Source organism: Nerophis ophidion, linkage group LG19 (assembly GCF_033978795.1).
Source record: "Nerophis ophidion isolate RoL-2023_Sa linkage group LG19, RoL_Noph_v1.0, whole genome shotgun sequence".
NCBI lineage: Eukaryota > Metazoa > Chordata > Actinopteri > Syngnathiformes > Syngnathidae > Nerophis > Nerophis ophidion.
In genome coordinates this window covers 30,277,669-30,304,448 of record NC_084629.1, presented here as the reverse complement: position 1 = coordinate 30,304,448, position 26,780 = coordinate 30,277,669, and the positions used below count along the sequence as shown (strand labels likewise).

General features: G+C 39.9%; 1 protein-coding gene and 1 long non-coding RNA gene across 2 annotated transcripts in view; one reads left to right on the top strand and one right to left on the bottom strand.

Moving 5' to 3' along the window:
• LOC133538287 (uncharacterized) overlaps nucleotides 1-26,780 on the bottom strand; it is a 256,247-nt gene that overhangs the window by 153,726 nt on the left and 75,741 nt on the right. The gene's annotated exons all lie outside the window — the stretch shown is intronic.
• klf12b (Kruppel like factor 12b) overlaps nucleotides 12,813-26,780 on the top strand; it is a 147,230-nt gene continuing 133,262 nt past the window's right edge. The window contains exon 1 of the mRNA XM_061879762.1: nucleotides 12,813-13,055. The gene's annotated coding sequence lies outside the window, so the exon portion shown is untranslated. The remainder of the gene's footprint in view (nucleotides 13,056-26,780) is intronic.

The following is a 26,780-nucleotide window of genomic DNA, read 5'->3' as shown; positions in this document are numbered from 1 at the left end:
AACATACAAGATGCCGTCATGGCGACACAACCTATACCGGGCTACCGCGCATGCACGTCACTCCTGTTGCATGCTGGGTAGGGTAGTTCTTTATTTCCCTGGCTCATAACATCACAATATAGTACCATGTATGTGATGCGTTCAATTTATCAAAGCACCAAGCAAACAATCGGAAAATTCCCATCATATCAATTCCTAGATATGGTCATAATTATTCTAAGTGCACTACACATAATAAACACAACATTATTAATATTGCTACTACGGATAATTTGATCAAAAATTCCCTAAAACAGCCCACTACCTATAATATAGGTTTTTTAAACATAAGATCCCTGATAAAGAAAAATGTTTCTGCTGTTTCCTCAGAAATTGCCTGTTCAGATGTTATGATTGTGGCTCAGAGATTTGTATGTAGATTATATTTATTTTCCATAACAAACAGGATAACTTAAATACCCTGGCAGTGGTAGTAATAAGCTTAAATGTTTGTATTTACATTTTTTGAGTTGATTTTCATAAAATATGCTATTTAACTGCTACTGTTTAACAAGGACTGATTTGAATTGTGTTTGCACAACAAATGTTTTGGCGCTTTTGTTCATGTGGGAGAATATTCCAATAAAGGTGCACTACACACTACTTTTGAATTCATTATTGGGCTTTGCGTATGAAATGCAGTTAATCGCGATTAATCGGACAAATAGTGTGATTAACTTTGATTAACATTTTTAATCGTTGCCCAGCCCTAATATATATATATATATATCTTGGACTTCCAAGATGGCGGCGCCCGGACGGGCTGCGCTCTCGAGGAGCTCCTGCTAAAGATGGAACATTTGGCAGAAATACCGGACAATTCCACAAACTTTATGGCTGGCTCACATCGTGGTCACTCCGTGATCACGTACGACCGCCAGACACTTCTGGATGTGGACGAATCGGGCCGTTTTGGACTGATAGACACTTGCGTGCTAGACTTGCTAACTAGCATGGGAATACATCGGCGGCTACATCCAGCGGCCTGTGAAGCAGGGGAGTCTAGTAGCAGTGGGGGCCATCTACGGAGCAGACGCCAGCGGTGTGATCGGAAACGCGGATGCCGAGCGGGGCTAAAAACAAAGCAGAAGGCTAATCCCCACAGAACACCACTTTCCTCCATCCCGAAGACGGATTTAGATGGAAAATGCGAGACTACTGGTCTGGGTAAGGAGTCAGTTAAATTAGAACAAGTTTTTTCTGCTTTGAGTGTTTCAGAGTTGGACATGTGTTTTACTGAGGTGGCTAACTATGATGCGTGCAGTTTATCAAAGCAACAAACAAACAATCGGAAAATCCCCGTTACTGAGATGGCTAACCATGATGTGTGCAGTTTATCAAAGCAACAAACAAACAATCGGAAAATCCCCGTTACTGAGGTGGCTAACCATGATGCGTGCAGTTTATCAAAGCAACAATCAAACAATCGGAAAATTCCTGTCGTATCAATTCCTAGATATGGTCGTAACTATACTAAATGCACTGGGCATAATAAACACAACATTATTAATATTGCTACTACGGATAATTTGATCAAAAACTCCCTAAAACAGCCCACTACCTATAATATAGGTTTTTTAAACATAAGATCATTGTCTCCTAAAACGTTGTTAGTTAATGATATTATCAGAGACAACAATCTTAACGTCATCGGTCTCAGCGAAACCTGGCTTAAACCAAATGACTTTTTTGCGCTAAATGAGGCATGTCCTCCTAACTTTACACATGCGCATATTGCCCGTCCGCTCAAAAGGGGTGGGGGGGTCGCACTAATATACAACGAAAACTTTAACCTTAGTCCTAACATAAATAATAAATATAAATCGTTTGAGGTGCTTACTATGAGGTCTGTCACACCGCTGCCTCTACACCTGGCTGTTATCTACCGCCCCCCAGGGCCCTATTCGGACTTTATTAATGAATTCTCAGAGTTCGTTGCTGATCTAGTGACACACGCCGATAATATAATCATAATGGGGGACTTTAATATCCATATGAATACCCCATCGGACCCACCGTGCGTAGCGCTCCAGACTGTAATTGATAGCTGTGGTCTCACACAAATAATAAATGAACCCACGCATCGCAACGGTAATACGATGGACCTAGTGCTTGTCAGGGGCATCACCGTTTCCAAAGTTACGATACTCCCGTATACTAAAGTATTGTCCGATCATTACCTTATAAAATTCGAGGCTCAGACGCATGTTCGTCAAACTAATAATAATAATACCTGCTATAGCAGCCGCAACATTAATACAGCCACAACGACAACTCTTGCTGACCTACTGCCCTCGGTAATGGCACCATTCCAAAAGTATGTGGGCTCTATTGATAACCTCACTAACAACTTTAACGACGCCCTGCGCGAAACCATTGATAACATAGCACCGCTAAAGTTAAAAAAGGCTCCAAAAAAGCGCACCCCGTGGTTTACAGAAGAAACTAGAGCTCAGAAATTATTATGTAGAAAGCTGGAACGCAAATGGCGCACGACTAAACTTGAGGTGCACCATCAAGCATAGAGTGATGGTTTAATAACTTATAAACGCATGCTTACCTTAGCTAAAGCTAAATATTACTCAAATCTCATCCACCGTAATAAAAACGATCCTAAATTTTTGTTTAGTACGGTAGCATCGCTAACCCAACAAGGGATTCCTTCCAGTAGCTCAACCCACTCAGCTGATGACTTTATGCAATTCTTTAGTAAGAAAATTGAAGTCATTAGAAAGGAGATTAAAGACAATGCGTCCCAGCTACAACGGGGTTCTATTAACACTGACACGATTGTATATACGGCGGATACTGCCCTCCAAAATAGTTTCTCTCGTTTTGAGGAAATAACATTAGAGGAATTGTTACAACGTGTAAATGGAATAAAACAGACAACATGTTTACTTGACCCTCTTCCTGGGAAACTGATCAAGGAGCTCTTTGAATTATTAGGTCCATCAGTGCTAAATATTATAAACTTATCACTCTCCTCGGGCAGTGTTCCCCTAACATTCAAAAAAGCGGTTATTCATCCTCTTCCTAAAAGACCTAACCTCGATCCTGACCTCATGGTAAATTACCGACCGGTGTCTCACCTTCCCTTTATTTCAAAAATCCTTGAAAAAATTGTTGCGGAGCAGTTAAATGAACACTTAGCGTCTAACAATCTATGTGAAACCTTTCAATCCGGTTTCAGGGCAAATCACTCCACGGAGACAGCCCTCGCAAAAATGACTAATGATCTATTGCTAACGATGGATTCTGATGCGTCATCTATGTTGCTGCTCCTCGATCTTAGCGCTGCTTTCGATACCGTCGATCATAATATTTTATTAGAACGTATCAAAACACGAATTGGTATGTCAGACTTAGCCCTGTCTTGGTTTAACTCTTATCTTACTGATAGGATGCAGTATGTCTCCCATAACAATGTGACCTCGGACTACGTTAAGGTAACGTGTGGAGTTCCCCAGGGTTCGGTCCTTGGCCCTGCACTCTTCAGCATCTACATGCTGCCGCTAGGTGACATCATACGCAAATACGGTATTAGCTTTCACTGTTATGCTGATGACACCCAACTCTACATGCCCCTAAAGCTGACCAACACGCCGGATTGTAGTCAGCTGGAGGCGTGTCTTAATGAAATTAAACAATGGATGTCCGCTAACTTTTTGCAACTCAACGCCAAAAAAACGGAAATGCTGATTATCGGTCCTGCTAGACACCGAACTCTATTTAATAATACAACTCTAACATTTGACAACCAAACAATTAAACAAGGCGACACGGTAAAGAATCTGGGTATTATCTTCGACCCAACTCTCTCCTTTGAGGCACACATTAAAAGCGTTACTAAAACGGCCTTCTTTCATCTCCGTAACATCGCTAAAATTCGCTCCATTCTGTCCACTAAAGACGCTGAGATCATTATCCATGTGTTTGTTACGTCTCGCCTCGACTACTGTAACGTATTATTTTCGGGTCTCCCCATGTCTAGCATTAAAAGATTACAGTTGGTACAAAATGCGGCTGCTAGACTTTTGACAAGAACAAGAAAGTTTGATCACATTACGCCTGTACTGGCTCACCTGCACTGGCTTCCTGTGCACTTAAGATGTGACTTTAAGGTCTTACTACTTACGTATAAAATACTACACGGTCTAGCTCCATCTTATCTTGCCGATTGTATTGTACCATATGTCCCGGCAAGAAATCTGCGTTCAAAGGACTCCGGCTTATTAGTGATTCCCAAAGCCCAAAAAAAGTCTGCGGGCTATAGAGCATTTTCTGTTCGGGCTCCAGTACTCTGGAATGCCCTCCCGGTAACAGTTCGCGATGCCACCTCAGTAGAAGCATTTAAGTCTCACCTTAAAACTCATTTGTATACTCTAGCCTTTAAATAGACTCCCTTTTTAGACCAGTTGATCTGCCGTTTCTTTTCTTTTTCTTCTATGTCCCACTCTCCCGTGTGGAGGGGGTCCAGTCCGATCCGGTGGCCATGTACTGCTCGCCTGTGTATCGGCTGGGGACATCTCTGCGCTGCTGGTCCGCCTACGCTTGGGATGGTTTCCTGCTGGCTCCGCTGTGAACGGGACTCTCGCTGCTGTGTCTTGGATCCTCTTTGGACTGGACTCTCGCGACTGTGTTGTATCCATTGTGGATTGAACTTTCACAGTATCATGTTAGACCCGCTCGACATCCATTGCTTTCCTCCTCTCTAAGGTTCTCATAGTCATCATTGTCATTGACGTCCCACTGGGTCATTATTGTCACCAATGTCCCACTGGGTGTGAGTTTTCCTTGCCCTTATGTGGGCCTACCGAGGATGTCGTGGTGGTTTGTGCAGCCCTTTGAGACACTAGTGATTTAGGGCTATATAAGTAAACATTGATTGATTGATTGATTGATATACATATATATATATATATGTATATATGAATTACTCGAGTTGGTGAATTATACACCACCCACGCCTCCGCACCACCCCCACCCCCCACCTCCCGAAATCGGAGGTCTCAAGGTTGGCAAGTATGTTGAATAACAACATGACAAAGTTCTCCTTTAGACGTGACGCCATGCCCCGGGAATAGAGGCGGTTCGCCCGGGTGGGACTCGTCGGAACACCGCTCCATGTTGAGGTGGCCGAGCGGGGGGAGTTTGGGGGGGGGGGTCTAATTCGCTGCATGCTGTTAAAGCTTAGACTATATTGTCTCCCCTGTTTTCGCTCTCTCCTTCTCTCTCTCTGTGTGTGTGCGTGCGGGTGTGTGTTCTTGTATTTCCACCCTTCTTGAGACATCAACAAGGAAAAGTACAAACGTACATTCCATATGAGGAGGTGTGAACAAGTTAGGACATAAATCATGGTCCCAATACGGAAACCCATTGCATCTAATAGAGAATGTCTCTTTAAAAATGAGGGTGGTCCCAAAAAGAAGGGTTTTTTCAAATTGACGATGTGGTGGTTTTAAAAGTACTCCTCCTCTGGTCAACATATGAAATAACAAGTGTGTGTAACCATTTGAAGTGCTCTTCCTCTGGCCAACATATGAAATAAGTGTTTAAGAAATTGAAATGCACCCCCTTTGGCCCAAAATTAATCAAAAAAATTGACAAATATGTGTGTAGAGACATAGTGTAATAACTTGAAGTAAATAATGAAGATTAAAAAACAATTACAAACAAAAACGCCAACACCATTTTTTAACTAAAAACTGTTTTTTTCTCACAATGTGTCGACTTTTTTCCACATAAAATTGTGAACAAATTCCCATATTCTTACTGTTTATGTATTATTGCAATATTTTCTCGTATAATTAATACTTTTTCATGTAAAGTTATTACTTTTGAATGCGAAATGGTGATATTTGTCGAATAAAATTCTGACTTTAGCACAATAGTGCCAATTTTTTTGGTATTTCTTGTATAATAGTGACATTTTTTGAATAAACTATGACTTTTGTCATAATTTTGCCAAGTGGAATTCTGATTATTAGTGCCAACATTTTACAGTTTTCTTATAAAATTGTGACTTTTGTCGAGTAAAATTACGAGTATTTTCATAAAATTGCCAAAATGTTGAGCTTTTCTTGTAAAATTGCGACTGTAATTGAGTAAAATTCCAACTTTTTTCATAATATTGCGCAAATGTTACATTTTTCTTGTAACATTTTGACTCGCATTGTGTAAAATTACGACTTTTATTATAATACTGTCAAAATTCAAAGTTTTTCCTTTGAAATTGTGACCTTTTTCTTATGAAATTCCAACTCATTTTTCGCAAAAAGCTTTTTTATATTTGCATAGTATGTATATTTTACTCATGTTGTAAATACAAATCTTTATATATCTGGAAACAGTGGCCCTAAAGAGGTAGGCATTATTTGGAGGTCTCGAGAAGGTAGCAAATACAAGAGTGTGTGTGTGTGTGTGTGTGTGTGTGTGTGCGCGCGCGCGTGTTCACGTATTTCCCTTCTTGAGACATTAACAAGGAAAAGTATCTTCCATTTGAAGACCAGTGAACAAGTTAGGACATAAATCATGGTCCCAATACGGAAAACAATTGCATCTAATAGAGAATGTCTCATTAGCACCCCTGGTGGTGAAATCGATCAAAATGAGGGTGGTCCCAAAAAGAAGGGATTTTTTAAATTGACTGTTTGTCGATCTTAAAGGTGCTCCCTCTCTGTTCAACATATGAAATAACAGTTGTGTGTAAGAAAATTAAATGTGCCCCCTTTGGCTAAAATTTATTTAAAAAAAATAAAGAAATGTATAAAGAGACAGTGTAATAACTTGAAGTAAATAATGAAGATTAAACACCAATTACAAAAAAAAAAGTGTCAACCCCATTTTTTTTTAACAAATAACAGTTTTTTTTAATCACAATGTGTCAACTTTTTTCCATATAAAATTGTGAACATATTCTCATATTCTTACTGTTTCTGTAATGTTTCAATGTTTTCTCATACAATTATTACTTTTTCACGTAAAATTATTACTTTTGAATGCTAACTGGTGATATTTGTCATATAAAATTCTGCCTTTTGCACAATATTGCCAAATTTTTAGTTGTTATTGTAAAATAGTGAAATTATCTGAGTAAGATGACTATTGTCATAATTTTGCCAAGTGGAATTCCGATTATTATTGCTAACATTTTACAATTTTCTTATAAAATTGTGACTTTTGTTGAGTAAAATTACGACTTTTTTTATAATATTGCCAACATTTTGAGCTTTTCTTGTACAATTACGACTATTATTGAGTAAAATTCCAACTTTTATCATAATTTTGCACAAATGTTCAGTTTTTCTTGTAACATTTTGACCTGCATTGAGTAAAATCACGACTTTCAAAGGTTCTTTTGTAAAATTATGACCTTTTTGTTGTAAAATTCTAACTCATTTGGAAAGGGTGGTCCTAAAGAAGTATGCATTTTTCAGAGGTTTCATGAGGTGTCAGATACAAGTGTGTGTGTGTGTGTGTGTGTGTGTGTGTGTGTGTGTGTGTGTTCTTGTGTTTCTACCCTTCTTTCGACATCAACAAGGAAAAGTACCTTCCATTTGAGGACCGGTGAACAAGTTAGGACATAAATCATGGTCCCAATATGGAAAACATTTGCATCTATTAGAGAATGTCTCATTTGCACCCCTGGTGGGGAAACCGATCAAAATGAGGGTGGTCCGAAAAAGAACGGATTTTTCAAATTGACTGTGTGTCGATGTTAAAAGTGCTCCCCCTCTGGTCAACATATGAAATAACAAGTGTGTGTAAGAAAATGAAATGCGCCCCTATGGCCAAAATGTATTTAAAAAAATAAAGATGTATAAAGAGACATACTGTAATAACTTGAAGTAAATAATGAAGATTAAACACCAATTACAAACAAAAACGTCAACACCATTTTTGAACAAAAAGCAGTTTTTTTCTCACAATGTGTCGACTTTTTTCCATATAAAATTGTGAACATATTCTCATATTCTTACTGTTTCTGTAATATTTCAATATTTTCTCGTACAATTATTACTTTTTCATGCAAAATTATTACTTTTGAATGCAAACTGGTGGTATTTGTCATAAAATTCTGCCTTTTACACAATATTGCCAATTTTTTTGTTCTTGTAAAATAGTGAACTTTTTTGAGTAAAATTATGACTTTTGTCATAATTTTGCCAAGTGGAATTCTGATTATTATTATTGCGAACATGTTACAGTTTTCTTATAAAATTGTGAATTTTGTAGGGTAAAATAAAGACTTTTCATAGAATTTCCAACATTTTGAGATTTTATTGTACAATTACAACTGTTATTGAGTAAAATTCCAATTTTTATCATAATTTTGCAGAAATGTTTAGTTTTTCTTGTAACATTTTGACCTGCATTGAGTAAACTCACGACTTTCAAAGGTTTTTTTTGTGGAATTGTGAGCTTTTTCTTGTGAAATTCCAACTCATTTGGAAAGGGTGGTCCTAAAGAGGAAGGCATTTTTCGGAGGTCTCAGGAAGGGGAAAAATACAAGAATGTGTGTGTGTGTGTGTGTGTGTGTGTGTGTGTGTGTGTGTGTGTGTGTGTGTGTGTTTGTGTTCTTGTATTTCCACCCTTCTTGAGACATCAACAAGGAAAAGAACTGTACTTTCCATATGAGGAGGTGTAGAAAAGTTAGGACATAAATCACGGTCCCAATACGGAAAACCATTGCATCTATTAGAGAATGTCTCATTTGCACCCCTAGTGCTGAAATCTATCAAAATGAGGGTGGTCCCAAAAAAGAGGAATTTTTCAAATTGACTGTGTGTCGGTTTTAAAAGTGCTCCCCCTCTGGTCAACATATGAAATAACAAGTGTGTATAAGAAATTGAAATGCGCCCTCTTTGGCCAAAATTAAGTTAAAAACATAAATAAATATGTATATAGAGACATACTGTAATAATTTGAAGTAAATAATGAAGATTAAACACCAAATAGAAAAAAAAAAATTTTTCTCACAATATATTGACTTTTTTCATATACGATTGAGAACGATTTCTCATATTCTTTCTGTAATATTGCAATATTTTTGCGTAAAATTAATACTTTTTAATGTTAAATTATTACTTTTTCATGCAAAATGGTGACATTTGTCATATAAAATTCAGACTTTTATCACAATATTGCCATTTTTTTCTTGTAAAGTAGTGATATTATTTTAATAAAATTATGACTTTTGTCATAAAATTGCCAAAATGTTGAGCATTTCTTGTAAAATTGTGACTGTTATTGGGTAAAATTTCAACTTTTATCATAATATTGCACATATGTTCAGATTTTCTCGTAACATTTTGACTTGCGTTGGGTAAAATCACGACTTCTATTATAATTCTGTCAACATTCTAAGTTTATTGTGACCTTTTTCTTATGAAATTCCAACTCATTTTTCACAACAAGCTTTTCATCTTTGCATGGTAGGTACTGTATATATTATTTATGTTGTAAATACAAATCTCTATATTTCTACAAAGGGTGGTCCTAAAGAGGTAGGCAATTTTCGGGGGTCTAAAGAAGGTAACAAATAAAATAATGTGTGTGTGTGTGTGTGTGTGTGTGTGTGTGTGTGTGTGTGTGTGTGTGTGTGTGTGTGTGTGCGTGCGTGTGTGTGTGTGTGTGTGTGTGTGCGTGCGTGCGTGTGAGTGTGTGTGTGTGTGCGTACGTGTGTGCGTGCGTGTGAGTTGAAAGAACAATTTCTTTTATACTTTCTGTAATATTACAATAGTTTTTCGTAAGATTATTACTTTTTCTTGGGAAATCATTACTTTTTTATGGGAAATTATTACTTTTTTATGTAAAATTATTTATTTTGAATGCAAAATGGTGACTTTTATCACATTATTGCCGCATTTGTTTGTTCTTGTAAAACAGGAATATTTTTTGAGTAAAATTATGACTTTTGTCATAATTTTGCCATTTGAAATTCCGATTACCGTATTATTATAATATTGCCAACATTTTGAGCTTTTCTTGTAAAATTGCGACTGTTATTGAGTTAAATTCAAACTTTTATCATTATATTGCACAAAAGTTCAGTTTTTCTTGTAACATTTTGACTTGCGTTGAGTAAAATCACAACTTCTATTATAATGTATGTATGTATATATTATTAATGTTATACAAATCTTTATATATCTAGAACGGGTGGTCACGGTGGCATAGGGGTTAGTGCGTCTGCCTCACAATACAAAGTTCCTGCAGTCCTGGGTTCAAATCCAGGCTCGGGATCTTTCTGTGTGGAGTTTGCATGTTCTCCCCGTGAATGCGTGGGTTCCCTCTGGGTACTCCGGCTTCCTCCCACTTCCAAAGACATGCACCTGGGGATAGGTTGATTGGCAACACTAAATGGTCCCTAGTGTGTGAATGTGAGTGTGAATGTTGTCTGTCTATCTGTGTTGGCCCTGCGATGAGGTGGCGACTTGTCCAGGGTGTACCCTGCCTTCCGCCCGATTGTAGCTGAGATAGGCGCCAGCGCCCCCCGCAACCCCGAAAGGGAATAAGCGGTAGAAAATGGATGGATGGATGGATGGGTGGTCCTAAAGAGGTAGGCATTATTCGGAGGTCTCAAGAAGGTAACAAATACAAGAATGTGTGTGTGTGTGTGTGTGTGTGTGTGTGCGTGTGCGTGTGTGTGCATGTGTGTGTGTGTGTGTGTGTGTGTGCGTGCGTGTGTGTCACCGGAACAATTTCTCATATTTTTCTGCAATATTGCAATATTTCCTTGAAAAATTATTACTTTTTCATGTGAAATTGTTACTTTTTTTATGTAAAATTATTACTTTTGAATGCAAAATGGTGACTTTTATCACAATATTGCCACTTTTTTTGTTGTTCTTGTAAAATATGGATTTTTAAAAAAATACATTTATCACTTTTATCATAATTTTGCAATTTGAAATTTCGATTATTATTACAATATTGCCAACATTTTGAGCTTTTTTAAATAAAATTGCTACTGTTATTGAGTAAAATTCCAACTTTTATCATAATATAGCACAAATGTCTAATGTTTTTTGTAACATTTTGACTTATAATTATGATACTGTCAAATTATAAGTTTTTTGTGACCTTTTCCTTGTGAAAGTCCAACTCATTTTTCACAACAAGCTTTTTTTATATTTGCATAGTATGTCTATATTATTAATGTTATAAATACAAATCTTTATATATCTAGAAAGGGTGGTCATATAGAGGTAGGCACTATTCTGAGGTCTCAAGAAGGTAACACATACAAGAATGTGTGTGTGTGTCTTCTTGTATTTCTACCCTTCTTTCGACATCAACAAGGACAAGTACCTTCCATATGAGGAGGTGTGAACAAGTTAATAATAATAATAGTAATGGATTCGATTTATATCGTGCTTTTCTATTGTTAGATACTCAAAGCGCTCACAGTGAAGTGGGAACCCATCATTCATTCACACCTGGTGGTGGTAGGCTTCATCAGTAGCCACAGCTGCCCTGGGGTAGACTGACGGAAGCGTGGCTGCCAGTTTGCGCCTACGGCCCCTCCGACCACCACCAATCATTCATTCATCATTCATTCACCAGTGTGAGCGGCACCGGGGGCAAAGGGTGAAGTGTCCTGCCCAAGGATACAACGGCAGCGACTTTGATGTCAACAGGTGGGAAGCGAACCTGCAACCCTCAGGTTTCTGGCACGGCCGCTCTACCCACTACGCCATGCCGCCCCGACATAAATCATGGTCCCAATACGGAAAACCATTGCATCTAATAGAGAATGTCTCATTTGCACCCCTGGTGGTGAAATCAATCAAAATGAGGGTGGTCCCAAAAAGGAAAGATTTTTCAAATTGACGGTGTGTCGGTTTTAAAAATGCTCCCCCTCTGGTCAACATATGAAATAACAAGTGTGTATAAGAAATTGAAAAGCGCCCCCTTTGGCCAAAATGTATTAACAAAAATAAAGAAATATGTATATAGAGACATAGTGTAATAACTTCAAGTAAATAATGAAGATTAAACACCAATTACAAACAAAAAAAAATTTTTCACAGTGTCGACTTTTTTCATATAAAATTGGGAACAATGTCTCACAGTTTTTCAATAATATTGCAATATTTTCTCGTAAAATTATTACTTTTTCATGTAAAATTATTACTTTTTCATACAAAACAGTGACATTTGTCATAAAAAATTCCGACTTATCACAATATTGCCAATTTTTTTGTTGTGCTTGTTCATCCATCTATCAATTTTCTACCGCTTATTCCAGTGATATTTAAAAAAAAAAAATAAAAGATTAAGACTTTCGTCATAAATTTGCCAAAATGTTGAGCTTTTCTTGTAAAATTGCGAATGTTATTGGGTAAAATCCACACTTTTATTATAATATTTTTAACTTGCGTTGAGCAAAATCACGACTTCTATTATAATACTGTCAAAATTCGAAGTTTTTTGTGACCTTTTTCTTGTGAAATTCCAACTCATTTTTCACAACAGGATTTTTTTATATTTGCATGATACGTATATATTATTAATGTTGTAGATACAACTCCCTATATATCTAGAAAAGGGGCGTCGGTCTCAAGAAGGTGACGAATACAAGAATGTGTGTGTGTTTAACGTGTGCGCGTGTGTGTGTGTGTGTGTGTGTGTGTGTGTGTGTGTGTGTGTGTGCGTGTGTGTGTGCGTGTGCGTGTGTGTGTGTGTGCGTGTTTCTGAAGCCTCCACCCACCGGGCCAGCCTACATTGGAGCGGATCATGTGATGCTAGGGGGTTAAGTCATTTGCAAGTACAACACAACTCTGTGCAGAGCTCTCCATTCATTTCCTGAGAGCTGCCTGCCTGCCTGCGCGCAGCAGCTGAGAGGCAGAAGGGGAGGGAGCTGCGCGCACACACACACACACACACACACACACGCACACATTACACACACACACACACACACACGGCCATACTCACAGATAGGAGAGGGGGGAAAAGGAGACCGTGGAAAGGAAAACAGTCTCCACGGCTCTGCAGCTTCTGACAAGGTCTGTGTGCACATTTATTTACCTTTCCTTTGCTTTCTCTGCGCTTCACGTTGTTGATCATGGAAGTTGTGCGCATGCACGACAGGTGACAACTCACCTGTTGTGTTGCCATGCACACGCCTTTCAATGTCAAGTTGTTGAAACTTGCAAAGGCTGCGGGACTGAGCGGAAAAAGTTTGGCTGCCTGTCTGAAGAGTTGCAGAATGTGTGTATGTGTGTGTGTGTGTGTGTGCGTGTGCGCGTGTGTGTGTGTGTGTGTGTGTGTGTGTGTGTGTGTGTGTGTGTGTGTAAAAAGGCTTGTTTGCTGTGGCGAGCTTGGAGACGGGGGAGCTGTTAGCAACGGGTTAAACATTAGGGAGGCTCGGGTAGCTGGGGAGGAAGGACACTAGGGGAGAGGAGGTGGTCAGATGTGTGTGTGTGTGTGTGTGGGGGAGTGTTGCTGCGGCTGGGTGTCTTGGATGTCATCGTCAAGCGCTCTCACTTGCAGGCTAATAGTCATTGGTATTGATGGGACACTGTCAGGGAGGCCACCAGGTTCTGGGTGGAGGAGAGAGAGAGAGAGAGAGAGAGAGAGAGAGAGAGAGAGAGAGAGAGTGGCCGGGGGGCTGGCCCTCGGCTGTTATTTTCAATTACAAGGGGGACCCGGGCAGAGCTGACAGCAAAGGCATTTGTAAATGTAGTGAGGGAGGTGGAGGGGAAGGTGGAGGGGGAGGTGGGGGTGGGCGGCCGGCCGGAGCTTGATGTGGAAACTGAGCACTGACCTCTGTGACTTTACCTTGCCGAGGAGGCCCTGCCTTGCCTTGGCTGGATCTGTGTGACAGCTGTGTGTGTGTTTAAAAAAAAAGAAGTGTGTAAATGAGGCCCCCCCCGCTGCTCACCGATGTTCAACGAGTGAGATTATTAGTGTCCCATTGAACTCATACTTAAAGGCCTACTGAAATGAGATGTTCTTATTTAAACGGGGATAGCAGGTCCATTCTATGTGTCATACTTGATCATTTCGCGATATTGCCATATTTTTGCTGAAAGGATTTAGTAGAGAACATCCACGATAAATTTCGCAACTTTTGGTCGCTAATAAAAAAGCCTTGCCTTTACTGGAAGTCACAGACGATGACGTCACATGTTTGATGGCTCCTCACATATTCACATTGTTTCTAGTGGGAGCCTCCAACAAAAAGTGCTATTCCGACCGAGAAAACGACAATTTCCCCATTAATTTGAGCGAGGATGAAAGATTCGTGTTTGAGGATATTGATAGCGACGGACTAGAAAAACAACAAAAAAAAAAAAACGCGATTGCATTGGGACGGATTCCGATGTTTTTAGACACATTTACTAGGATAATTCTGGGAAATCCCTTATCTTTCTATTGTGTTGCTAGTGTTTTAGTGAGTTTAATAGTACCTGATAGTCGGAAGGGTTTCTCACGGGTGTCTTGACGCCAATGTCTCAGGGGAGTCGACGGCAGCTATGGACGGCACAAGCTCAGCTTTTCTCCGGTAAGAACTGACTTTTTAACCACAATTTTCTCACCGAAACCTGCTGGTTGACATTCGGTAGGGATCCCTGTTCGTTTGACCGCGCTCTGATCCATAGTAAAGTTTCACCTCCATGAATTTTAAACAAGGAATCACTGTGTGTTTGTGTGGCTAAAGGCTAAAGCTTCCCAACTCCATCTTGCTACTGTGACTTCTCCAATATTAATTGAACAAATTGCAAAAGATTCAGCAACACAGATCTCCAAAATACTGTGTGATTATGCCGTTAAACCAGACGACTTTTAGCTGTGTGTGTGTGCAGCACTCATACGTCCTAAAAAGCTGTGACGTCTTGCGTACACGTCATCATTACACAACGTTTTCAAGACGAAACTCCCAGGAAATTTAAAATTGCAATTTAGTAAACTAAAAAGGCCGTATTGGCATGTGTTGCAATGTTAATATTTCATCATTGATATATAAACTATCAGACTGCGTGGTGGGTAGTAGTGGGTTTCAGTAGGCCTTTAAGTCCCTTTCAGTCAGCCTCTGCATGATGTTACCTTATTACTGGAGTTGGCTCACTGGGCCACAACATTAGGTACACCCGGGCAAAACTCCCCACTACATTTAATTTTATCAACAACCATGTAAGCATCCATCCATCCATTTTCTACTACTTGTCCCGTTCGGGGTCACAGGGGGTCGCTGGAGCCTATCTCAGCTGTTTTCGGGCAGAAGACGGGGTACAGCCTGGACAAGTAGCCACCTCACCACAGGGCCAACACAGCTAGACAGACAACATTCACACTCACATTCACACACTAGGGACCATTTAGTGTTGCCAATCAACCTAAGCAATACTTAACACATAGATAGATGGATAGATAGGTAGATCAGTAGTTCTCAAATGGGGGTACTTGAAGGTATGCCAAGGGGTACGTGAGATGTTTTTCTAAATATTCTAAGAATAGCAACAATTCAAAAATCCTTTATAAATATATTTATTGAATAATACTTCAACAAAATATGAATGTAAGTTCATAAATTGGGAAAAGAAATGCAACAATGCAATATTCAGTGTTGACAGCTAAATTTTTTGTGCACATGTTCCATAAATATTGAAGTTAAAGATTTCTTTTTTTGGTGAAAAAATGTTTAGAATTAAGTTCATGAATCCAGATGGATCTCTATTACAATCCCCAAAGAGGGCACTTTAAGTTGATGATTACTTCTATGTGTAGAAATCTTTACTTATAATTGAATCAATTGTTTACTTTTCAACAAGTTTTTAGTTATTTTATTTTTTTTTTCCAAATTTGTCAAGAAAGACCACTACATATTTTGCACTGTTATACAATTTAATAAATCATAAACTGATGACATAGTGCTTTATTTTACTTCTTTATCTCTTTTTTTCAACCAAACATGCTTTGCTCTGATTAGGGGGTACTTGAATTAAAGAAATGTTCACAGGGGGTGCATCACTAAAAAAAGGTTGAGAACCACTGAGATAGATAGATAGATAGATAGATAGATAGATAGATGGATGGATGGATAGATAGATAAATGGATGGATACAGTAGATAGTGTCACGCCTGTAAGTTTATGTTTTGGTTTTGGTCAGGTTATGTTTAGTTTTTTGGACATTTAAGTTCTGTCTTGGCATTTCCTGGTTTGTTTTCATCTCCATGCCAACTCCTTACTTTTCACCTGTCATGTCACGTCCCTGTTCTCAGCCTCACCTGTTTTCACTAATCATCACAGCTACTTAAGTCACTCTTTTTCTTGTCTGCTTTCTGGGATCTTCACACTCGCACACACGCTACCCATGCTGCACCTTCTTCACGCCCTCGTTTATCTGCTTCATGCCTTGCTACGCCGTTCATTTTGATCCACGTAAGTTTTGTATTTATGCCACAGTGCACTCTTTTGTTTCATGTCTTTAGTCTAGCCATCGTGCTGTTTAAGTTTATAGTTAAATTGTCTTTCATGCCATTGAGCAAGTGTTTTTGTTTTCCCTGTTTTGTATATATTATATAATTAAAACATGTACTCACGTCCACGCCTCGGTCGTGCTGATTCTCATGTGCGTCGAAGAAACAATCCATGTCCAAGCCAAGTTGTGACAGATAGTACTTTATTGATTCCTTCAGGAGAGTTACTGCAGGAAAATTAAAATTCCAGCAGCAGTGTACAGAGTTGAGATATAATCTAAAAAGTAAATAATAAAAATAATAATAACAAATGATCTGTTCCAGAGTCAAATTGTCACCCTCTAAAACCTTTATCAACCGTTCAAGACATGTTTAAACCGGAGTTTGCCATTGTTAATATCTATCCTTCCAATCCAATCCAATCCACTTTATTTATATAACGCATTTAAACAACAATAACGTTTCCAAAGTGCTGCACAGCCATGTTAAAAACAATATAAAAAAAACCAAAACAATATTATGCTCCACCAATGACTGAATAAAAACAAAAAATAAATAAATTTAAAACCAATATAAAAAAACAACAATATAAAAACAAATATGATTAAAAACAATATTAAAGGGTAAAATAAATTAAAACAGTAAAATAGAAATCAAAGTGTATAAAAAACACAGAGGACAGAGGACCACACAACTCACTTATCCATCCATTTACTACCGCTTATTCCTTTCGGAGTCGCAGGGGGCGCTATATACCCTCTTGTTTTCATGTGTTATCATCCATCCATCCATTTTCTACCCCCCTATTCCCTTCGGGGCTGGCGGAGGGGCGCTGGACCCTATCTCAGCTACAACAGGCGGAAGGCAGGGTACACCCTGGACAAGTCGCTACCTCATCACAGAGCCAACACAGATAGACAGACAACATTCACACACTAGGGCCAATTTAGTGTTGCCAATCAACCTATCGACGACGCCAAATACTCGAAGGTAAACGCAGAAGCTCCTTTTCCAAACTCCTCCATTTGTCGTTCAAGTGTAAACTGACGTCGACCCCTTTCAAACACTTTGTTGACTTTGATAGATTTTGTACCTCTTGTGTGAAACAGAAATGCATAAAATGACTTAACACATTAAAATAACTAGTAAAACATTTAAAAAGACAACAAACAACTTCTAGAACATTAAAAATGACTCTAAAACACATAAAAAGACCCCTAAGAGATGCACAGTGACATCTAAAACATAAATTACTCTTAAAACACGTAACAAGACTCCTAAACATGTAATAAGACTCCTTAAAAACGTAAAAAGACTCTTAAAACAAATAAACACAGAATGAGGTGTGGTGATAACAAAAGTGACAACGCATGAGGTGACGTTGGACTTGTTCAATGTGACTTCCTGAGTTTGTTCTACCGCAAAAAAGAAGAAAAAAAGCCACACAAACTCGGGTGCGGAGTTGAAATACGAGAGGGTCATGCAGTGGTGTTCCACGTAAGAGTAATGGTCTTATCGAGTGTTTTTTGTTGTTGTAATATTTGGGTTACCTAATTTAAGTTTAGTGAGGGACAAAATATCAAAAACAGTTGTTCTTTACCAGTGTTTGTCAACCACTGTGCCGCGGCACACTAGTGTGCCGTGAGATACAGTCTGGTGTGCCGTGGAAGATTTGATCATTTCCCCTATCCATCCATCTGTTTCCTACCGCTTGTCCCTTTTGGGGTCACGGGGGGGGGGGGGGGGGGGGGGTCGCTGGAGCCTGTCTCAGCTGGATTTGGGCGGAAGGCGGGGTACACCCTGGACAAGTCGCGACCTCATCGCATTGCCAACACAGATGTACAGACAACATTCACACTCACACTAGGGCCAATTTAGTGTTGCCAATCAACCTATCCCTAGGTGCTTAACCCTAAGGGGGTTAAAAATCCATCAATCCATCCATTTCTACCGCTTATTCCCTTTGGGGTTGCGGGGGGCGCTGGTGCCTATCTCAGTTACAATCAGGCGGAAGGCGGCGTACACCCTGGACACCACCTCATCGCAGGGGGTTAAAAATATTTGTTATGAAATATGAAAATATTTTTTGCAAACCAGTAATTATAATCCGCAAAAAATGTGCCGTTTTTGAGTGTCTGTGCTGTCTGGAGCTTGGCAGAGTAACTGTGTAATACTCTTCCATATGGCAGAAGGTAGTAGCTAATTGCTGTGTAGATGTCGGGAACATGGTTTGTCGGGATCACAATATACGGGAGGCCCTGTGCAGGTAAAAGGGTATCTTAACGCTTAAATCAAAAATAAACAAAAGGCCAGTGCCGCAAAGAAAAGGCATTGAAGCTTAGGGATGGCCATGCAGAACGGAACTAATACTATACTGGCTGCAGAGTAAACAAAAACAGAATGCTGGACGACAGCAAAGACTTACGCATACTTGCCAACCTTAAGAGCGCCAAATTCGGGAGATGGGGGTGGTAGCGGGGTGTGTATCTTGTAGCGTCCCAGAAGAGATAGTGCTGCAAGGGGTTCTGGGTATTATGTTCCGTTGTGTTCATGTTGTGTTACGGTGCGTATGTTCTCCAGAAGTGTGTTTGTCATTCTTGTTTGGTGTGGGTTCACAGTGTGGCGCATATTTGTAACAGTGTTAAAGTTGTTTATACGTCCACCCTCAGTGTGACCTGTATGGCTGTTGACTTGTGTGTGAATGTAAGCCGCATTTATTATGTGACGGGCCAGTACGCTGTTTGAATGGAGGAAAAGCGGACGTGACGACAGGTTGTAGAGGACGCTAAAGACGGTGCATTTAAGGCACGCCCCTAATATTGTTGTCCGGGTGGAAATCGGGAGAAATTCGGGATAATGGTTGCTCCGGGAGATTTTCGGGAGCGGTACTGAAGCGTTACAGTACAGTAGCGTAGTAGGCCAAAGTATTAATTACAAACAAGGCAGGGCTTTTATTTAACAAGTATATTTATTATTTGGCCACTGTAACATTACACACAGTTTGAACAGTAACTCTGTTTGAATATAAGAAAATATAACGCTACTTTAATCAAATGATTCTTTGGCCTACCACTAGATGGAGCCTGCGTACCACTATTGGAGAATCGCAGTGTTAGCATTTGCGGGTCTACCTAATTAAGTGTTGAAATGTTTCCACTTTTGGTCACAAAAATGTGACTAAATCCAAATGCTCACCTCACCGGTGACTCACTTTGCAGTAATCAGCTGAGCAGTGACTGAGCAGCTGTGTTACTTCAGCTAAAAGACCTCTAAAATTCTTACAAACTGTTGTGGTAAGGAACCCACAAACAGTCGAGCGCCAGGCTATTCAACTAAATTAGCAGCTGCAAAAACACTAGTCAAAGATCCTTCAAACAACATGCTACCAAAAAACGAGTAGAAGATTGTCTATATGAAAGTAGCGTGCTGTTTTTTTTTTTTTTGAAGAACCTACTGCAAAAACGCTACAGTAGTCGACTATCCCTAATATCACAGGCTACTCTTATTAGGGACCGACTGCCTAAACCACTACAGGTAGTTAAAAGTCTCTAAAGGATAGACTGCTGTTTTTAAGGACCACTTCCAAAACCACTAGTTAAAGATCATCTACATCAGTGGTCCCCAACCTTTTTTTATCCGCGGACCGGTCAACGCTTCATAATTTGTCATGCGGCCTTGGGGGGGGGCTTTTTTTTTTCCTTCTTTGTCATGAAAAAGGGATGTTTTTGTGGTTGGTGCACTAATTGTAAGTTTATATTGTGTTTTTGTTGATTTAATAAAAAAAATAAAAAAAATAAAATAAGTATTTTTTTTTTTTAATAAAAAAATTCTTCTGCGGCCCGGTACCAATCGGGCCCCGGCCCGGTACCAATCGGGCCACGGCCCGGTGGTTGGGGACCACTGATCTACATGATAGGACTGCTTTACTGTTGTTGTTTTTTTCAACCTACTGCCAAAAACGTGAATCAAAGATCCTCTACGTGGCAGGAACACGTTGTGGTTTTTCAGAACCTCCTGCCAAAAATGCTAGTCAAAGATCCTGAAAATGACAGAAATATTTGATGTTTTTGTAAATCCATCACAAAAATGCTTGTCAAAGATCCTGAAAATGACAAAAATCTTTGATGTTTTTTGAAATCCCTCTCAAAAATGCTAGTCAACAATTCTCTCTAGACAAGTTGCTGTTTTTAAGGACCAACTGCCAAAAACACTATTTAAGGATCCTGTCAGGCTTTCCCCTGACAGTTTGTCTATGTTTTAGTTTTTTCCTCTGCATGTGTCTTTTTTTCCTCTGTGTTTAGTATCTCCTGTCTTTAGTTCCTGTCAAGTGCTCTTATTTTGGTTCAGCTTCCTGTTTGTCTCCCTGTGTGCTGTTGTCACCTCATCTGCGGCTGATTGGCATCTGGCCACACCTGTAGTCAATCAGCCCGCTCCTATTTGTACCCACTTGGTCTTCCAGTCAGGGCTGGATCATTGTCGTTGCCACATGTCGCTCCTGTCGTTGGTATCGTGTCGTTTTATTGCAGCGTAGCGGTAAGCTACATTCGTTTGTTTGTAACTTACTGTCTTTTGTTCCCTGCTTCTCCAAGTAACGACTTCTGTTTTCCTGTTTGCTACCCGCTAGCTTCCACGCTAGTCCCTTTTTTGTTTCTTGCTAGCTTCTATGCTAAAGACCCTTGGTTTGTTACCCGCCTCGTGCGCGCTTTGTGTTAGTACCCTTTTGTTTGATTTTGTCTTAGTATTTTTATTAAATCATGTTTTCTCACTCCATGCCTGCCTCCATCTCTGCATCTTGGGGTTCAACAACAAATAACTCTGACAGATCCGTTTTATACGAAAACACCTCTGCTGTTTTTCAGAATCGACTGCCAAAAACGCTAATCAAGGATCCTCTCCATAGGACCGGACCACTTTGCGTTTTTGGTCAGAGCCTACTGCCAAACATGCTAGTCAAAGATCCTCTAGATAAGAATACATTTTTGCTGTTTTGAGTAATCCATCAAAACAATGCTAGTCAAAGATCCTCTAAATGACAAGTTGCTGTTTTTTTAGGATCTAATCTAAAAAAAAAGAAGCTATTTAAATGGTAAATGATTGTACTTGTATAGTGCTTTTCTACCCCTTTTTAAGGAGCCCAAAGCGCTTTGACAGTATTTCCACATTCACCCATTCACACAAACATTCACACACTGATGGAGGGAGCTGCCATGCAAGGCGCTAACCAGGACCCATCAGGAGCAAGGGTGAAGTGTCTTGCCCAAGGACACAACGGACGTGCCTAGGATGGTAGAAGGTGGGGATTGAACCAGTAACCCTGAGATTGCTGGCACGGCCACTCTACCAACTTCGCCACGCCGTCCCCCTTTTTTAGGGATCCTTTATAGAACAGGACCACTTTGCTGTTTTTCAGAACCGACTGCTAACAACGCTAAAACAAGATCCTCTACATGGCAGGACCATGTTGTAGTTTTTCAGAGCCTCCTGCCAAAAATGCTAGTGGAAGATCCTGAAAATGACAAAAATCTTTGATGTTTTTGGAAATCCATCACAAAAATGCTAGTCAAAGATTCTCTATTTGACAAGTTGGTGTTTTTAATGACCAACTGCCAAAAACACTGTTGAAGGATCCTTTTATATAACGAGACATATTTGCTGTTTTTCAGAACCTACTACCAAACATGCTAGTCAAAGATCCTCTAAATGACAATACATTTTTGCTGTTTCGAGTAATCGTAATCAAAAAAATGCTAGTCAAAGATCCTCTATATCACAAGTTGCTGTTTTTTAGGATCTACTGTTAAAAACAATAAGCCCAGAGGGATTCTTTATAGAAGAGGATCACTTTGTGTTTTTCAGAGCCTACTGCCAAACATGCTAGTCAAAGATCCTCTAAATAACGATATATGTTTGGTGTTTCGAGCAATCCATCAAAAATATGCAAGTCAAAGATCCTCTATATGACAAGATGCTGTATTTTAGGATCTACTGTAAAAAAAAAAGAAGCTAATTAGGGGTCATTTATAGAACAGGACCACTTTGTTGTTTTTCAGAAACCACTGCCAAAAACACTAATCAAGGATCCTCTACATCAGTGTTTTTCAACCTTTTCTGAGCCAGGGCACATTTTTTCGACTAAAAAAATCCCAAGGCAGACCACCAGCAGAAAACATAGAAAAAAAAAAAGAAACTCAGCAGCCGATATTGACAGTAAAAAGTCGTTCTTGCAATTGTTGGATATGAATTCTAACCATAACCAAGCATACATCACTATAGCTCTTGTCTCAAAGTAGGTGTACTATCACCACCTCTCACATCACGCCGTGACTTATTTGGAATTTATTTTAGTGTTTTCCTGTGTGTCGTGTTTTAGTTCTTGTCTTGCGCTCCTATTTTGTTGTTGATTGTCATGTCAAGTAGGGATGTACTTTTGTGGACGCCATCTGCTGCTCCACACGCTGTAAGTCTTTGCTGTCGTACAGCATTCATTTTGTTTGCTTTGCAGTTTTAGATTCCTTTTGCAGTTTTAGATTCGTTTTGCATAGCCATCCCTAAACTTCAATTGCTTTTGTTTATTTTTGGTTTAAGCATTAATTACCTTTTTACCTGCACCCTTCCTCCCGCTGTGTGGATATTGTGATCACAACAAACCATGTTCTCAACATCTACAAAGCAATTAGCTACCTGTTGCCACCTACTGATATGGAAGGATATTACACGGTTACTCTGCCGATCTCTAAACAGCACCGATACTCAACAACGGCACATTTGCGGATTATAATTATTGGTGTGCAAAAAATATTTTTAACCCATTTAGTTGAAATTACATAATCTCCCACGGCACACCAGACAATATCCCGCGGCACAGTGGTTGAAAAACACTGCTCTACATTGTGGTTTTTCAGAACCTCCTGCCAAAAATGCTGGTCGAAGATCCTGAAAATGACAAAAATCTTTGATGTTTTTGGAAATCCATCACAAAACTGTGTCAAAGATTATCTCTGTGATGACAAGTTGCTGTTTTTAAGGACCCAACTGGCAAAAACACTATTTAAGAACCTTAAATATTGTTTTTGGCAGTTGGTCCTTTTCAGTGTTTTCCCCCGGGACAGGGGGAAGGGGGTGTCGGGGAAGGCAATATACGATTATAGATCTCTATATATTTTCCGTAAATTAAAAACAAAACAGTCCTAGTTGCCTGAGATACAAAGTATGTCATTATTTTGACTTAGTAAATATTGATGTGGACGACTATCCCTGTTGCCGCTGGGGTTCCCCTGACCACCCAGGAAGGACATCGCTTTTAGCAGGTTTTACTCTTTTATTTTTCAATAAGGCCGTCGTCGCTCCCACTGCTTGCTCCTCCATGTCTCGCTCTCCGGTCCGCTCTTCAGTCTGCCGCGTCTCCGTCTCTCATGTCTTGCCACCTGTCGTTCTTGCTCTTTAGTCACTGTTGCCGGCTCTCCTACTCCTTCCGCGATCTCTCCTCCTTCTCCCCTTTTATAAATCATGAGGAGATGGGTTAATCGTGTCCCGGTGTGTGAGCCACGCACCTCAATTAGATTGCGGCGGCGCCTCTCCGCTCCGCCGTATTCTCTGCCTCCTTGCCGCCATCTTGGGCAGGGCTGCAGCGTGCCCTGCCCCGCCGTCGGCCCGTCGGCTCCGCCTCTCCACAATCGACTTACTAAGGACTACCCAAGTTAGTACTGAGTTAAAAGTGGGGCCAGATGCTGACATATGCTCAAATCATCATGCTTAATTTATTACAGCATATGGGAAGCTGTAACAGCCAACTGCTGATTGGCTGTGACATGCGCTCTGAATACGCACTGCTGATTGGCTGTTACCGCTCTGCGTGTAACCAATCAGATGGTTGTGTGGGTGGGACAAAGCTGGGTACTGCAGAGACGTACTGACAGAGACAGAGGCAGTACGAAGCGTAGCAGCTTGTTAAGACTTTAGTTTAGCACCAAATGATAATATAAATACATTTAATAAAGTCAAATACAAATAAGGCCACAAGAGAAGTATCCTACACTTCTCTTTTGTAAAGTAAATCTGAACAGCCGATATGGGCATCTACATCAACTATATGATTTGCCTGAGAAGCTGGACAGGACAACATTTTTTTTTTTAATTATTTATTTATTTAATTTTTTTCAAGACTTTAGTTTAGGCGGTGGCACTTTGTTGTTAAGGAGGCCGCCTTAGCAACAAAGCGCTGCGGGAAACTCTGCTTTTTATATGACAATTTTCAGAATCTACTGCTGAAAGTCACCTCTCGATAAAGACGCTCTGATGTTTTTTAGGAATCCGCTGCAAAAAATTTTAATCGCTCCCAAGTTGTTAAAGGGTACCTGACTTGTAAATGTTGTAACAATTTTGGATACTCGTGTAAAACAATCCCAAAGCGTCAAATCATCAGGGTCATTCATTTTGGTGCGGCAGTTTTAGATGCATGTGTCTGTGGGGTTTTGCAGTCTGGCTATGTTGTGATGTCAGAGCGAGGTGGACATACTTATGTGGACATTAAATCAGCTCTCAGCCAGGAAACACAAAAAAAGATAGGATAAATTATTATTTCCATCTAATTGTGGCATGTGCATAGTAACACTTACACCGTGGCACAAATACTGCCAAAGGCAGCTGTTTTTGAAAATGTGCAGGTGTACCTAATGTTGTGACTAGAGCTGTAAAACGATATGAACATTTCATATCATCATTACTGCGAGAACAGTTATCATTATTATCACAGTATTGTCCAGGGTGTACGACGTCTTCCGCCCGAATGCTGCTGAGATAGGCCCCAGCACACCCCCCACCCCAAAAAGGGACAAGTGGTAGAAAAAGGATGGATGGATGGATGTTGAATGTACTCAAAAAGTACGTACACACAAAGTAACATATTTTAACCATGTTGTATTTAAAAATAAATAAATAAATTAGACACAATATACTTTCTTGGAAAAAGAAACAGGGTTTCCCCTAAACTGGCAAGACACCGGTGGCGGTTGGGGCCTTGGTTATGGGCGTGGTCACAATGACATCATCTAGTACTTTTGCACATTTTCTATGATGGATATGATTTTCTTTATAAAAGCTCAAAAAATGTACAGATACATTTAAAACAAATATTTTTTATCAACTAGCATTAACATTTGTTTCATTGTTTGGCCATATATGGCTGCTTTTTGTACAATGTACTTTGTTTTGATTTTTTTCAAGTGTTTACATACTTCTAATGACTTTTTGTTTTATTAAAAACAACTAGCAACAAATCTAGTGTCTTCTTCTGGTGTTATTATAGAATGTACCTGTGTTTAGAGTCTCTTAACTTCTGTCCCTAATTTTCCCTGACTAAAAAGGCCATCTGCAGCCAGCATGACGTCACACATGCTGTTGCTCTGCTCCACATCACAGACATGCTGACAACGCTCCAGACAATAGTGTGTGTTTTGCTTTTATCCGGTTTTGGTAGCGCGGTTTTCGGTGGTCAAGTTTTGGGTACATAACTTGTCAGCAGCGCGCAAATAATAGGTTATAGTTACACTATATTGCCAAAAGTATTTGGCCACCCAACCAAATGATTAGAGTCAGGTGTCCCAATCTCTTGGCCCGGCCACAGATGTATAAAATCAAGCACTTAGGCATGGAGATTGTTTCTACAAACATTTGTGAAAGAATGAGCCGCTCTCATTGATTTCCAGCGTGGAACTGTCATAGTATGCCACCTGTGCAACAAATCCAGTCGTGAAATTTCCTCGCTCCTAAATATTCCAAAGTCAACTGTCGGCTTTATTATCAGAGAATGGAAGAGTTTGGGAACAACAGCAACTCAGCCACCAAGTGGTAGGCCACGTAAACTGACAGAGAGGGGTCAGCGGATGCTGAAGCGCATAGTGCAAAGACTTTCTTCACAGTCAGTTGCTACAGAGCTCCAAACTTCATGTGATATCCCAACTAGCCCACGTACAGTACGCAGAAAGCTTCATGGAATGGGTTTCCATGGCCGAGCTGCTGTATCGAAGCCATCCATCACCAAGTCCAATGCAAAGCGTGGGATGCAGTGGTGTACAGCACTTCGCCACTGGACTCTAGAGCAGCGGAGACGCCTTCTCTGGAGTGATGAATCACGCTTTTCCACCTGGCAATCTGATGAACGAGTCCGGGTTAGGAGGTTGCCAGGAGAACGGTACATTTCTGTGAAATTTGGTGGAGAAGGAATTATGGTGTGGGGTTGTTTTTGTCCTTGATTATATACACCTGTGGTCGGGTCAAGTGATTAGGACACCTGATTCTGATCATTTGGA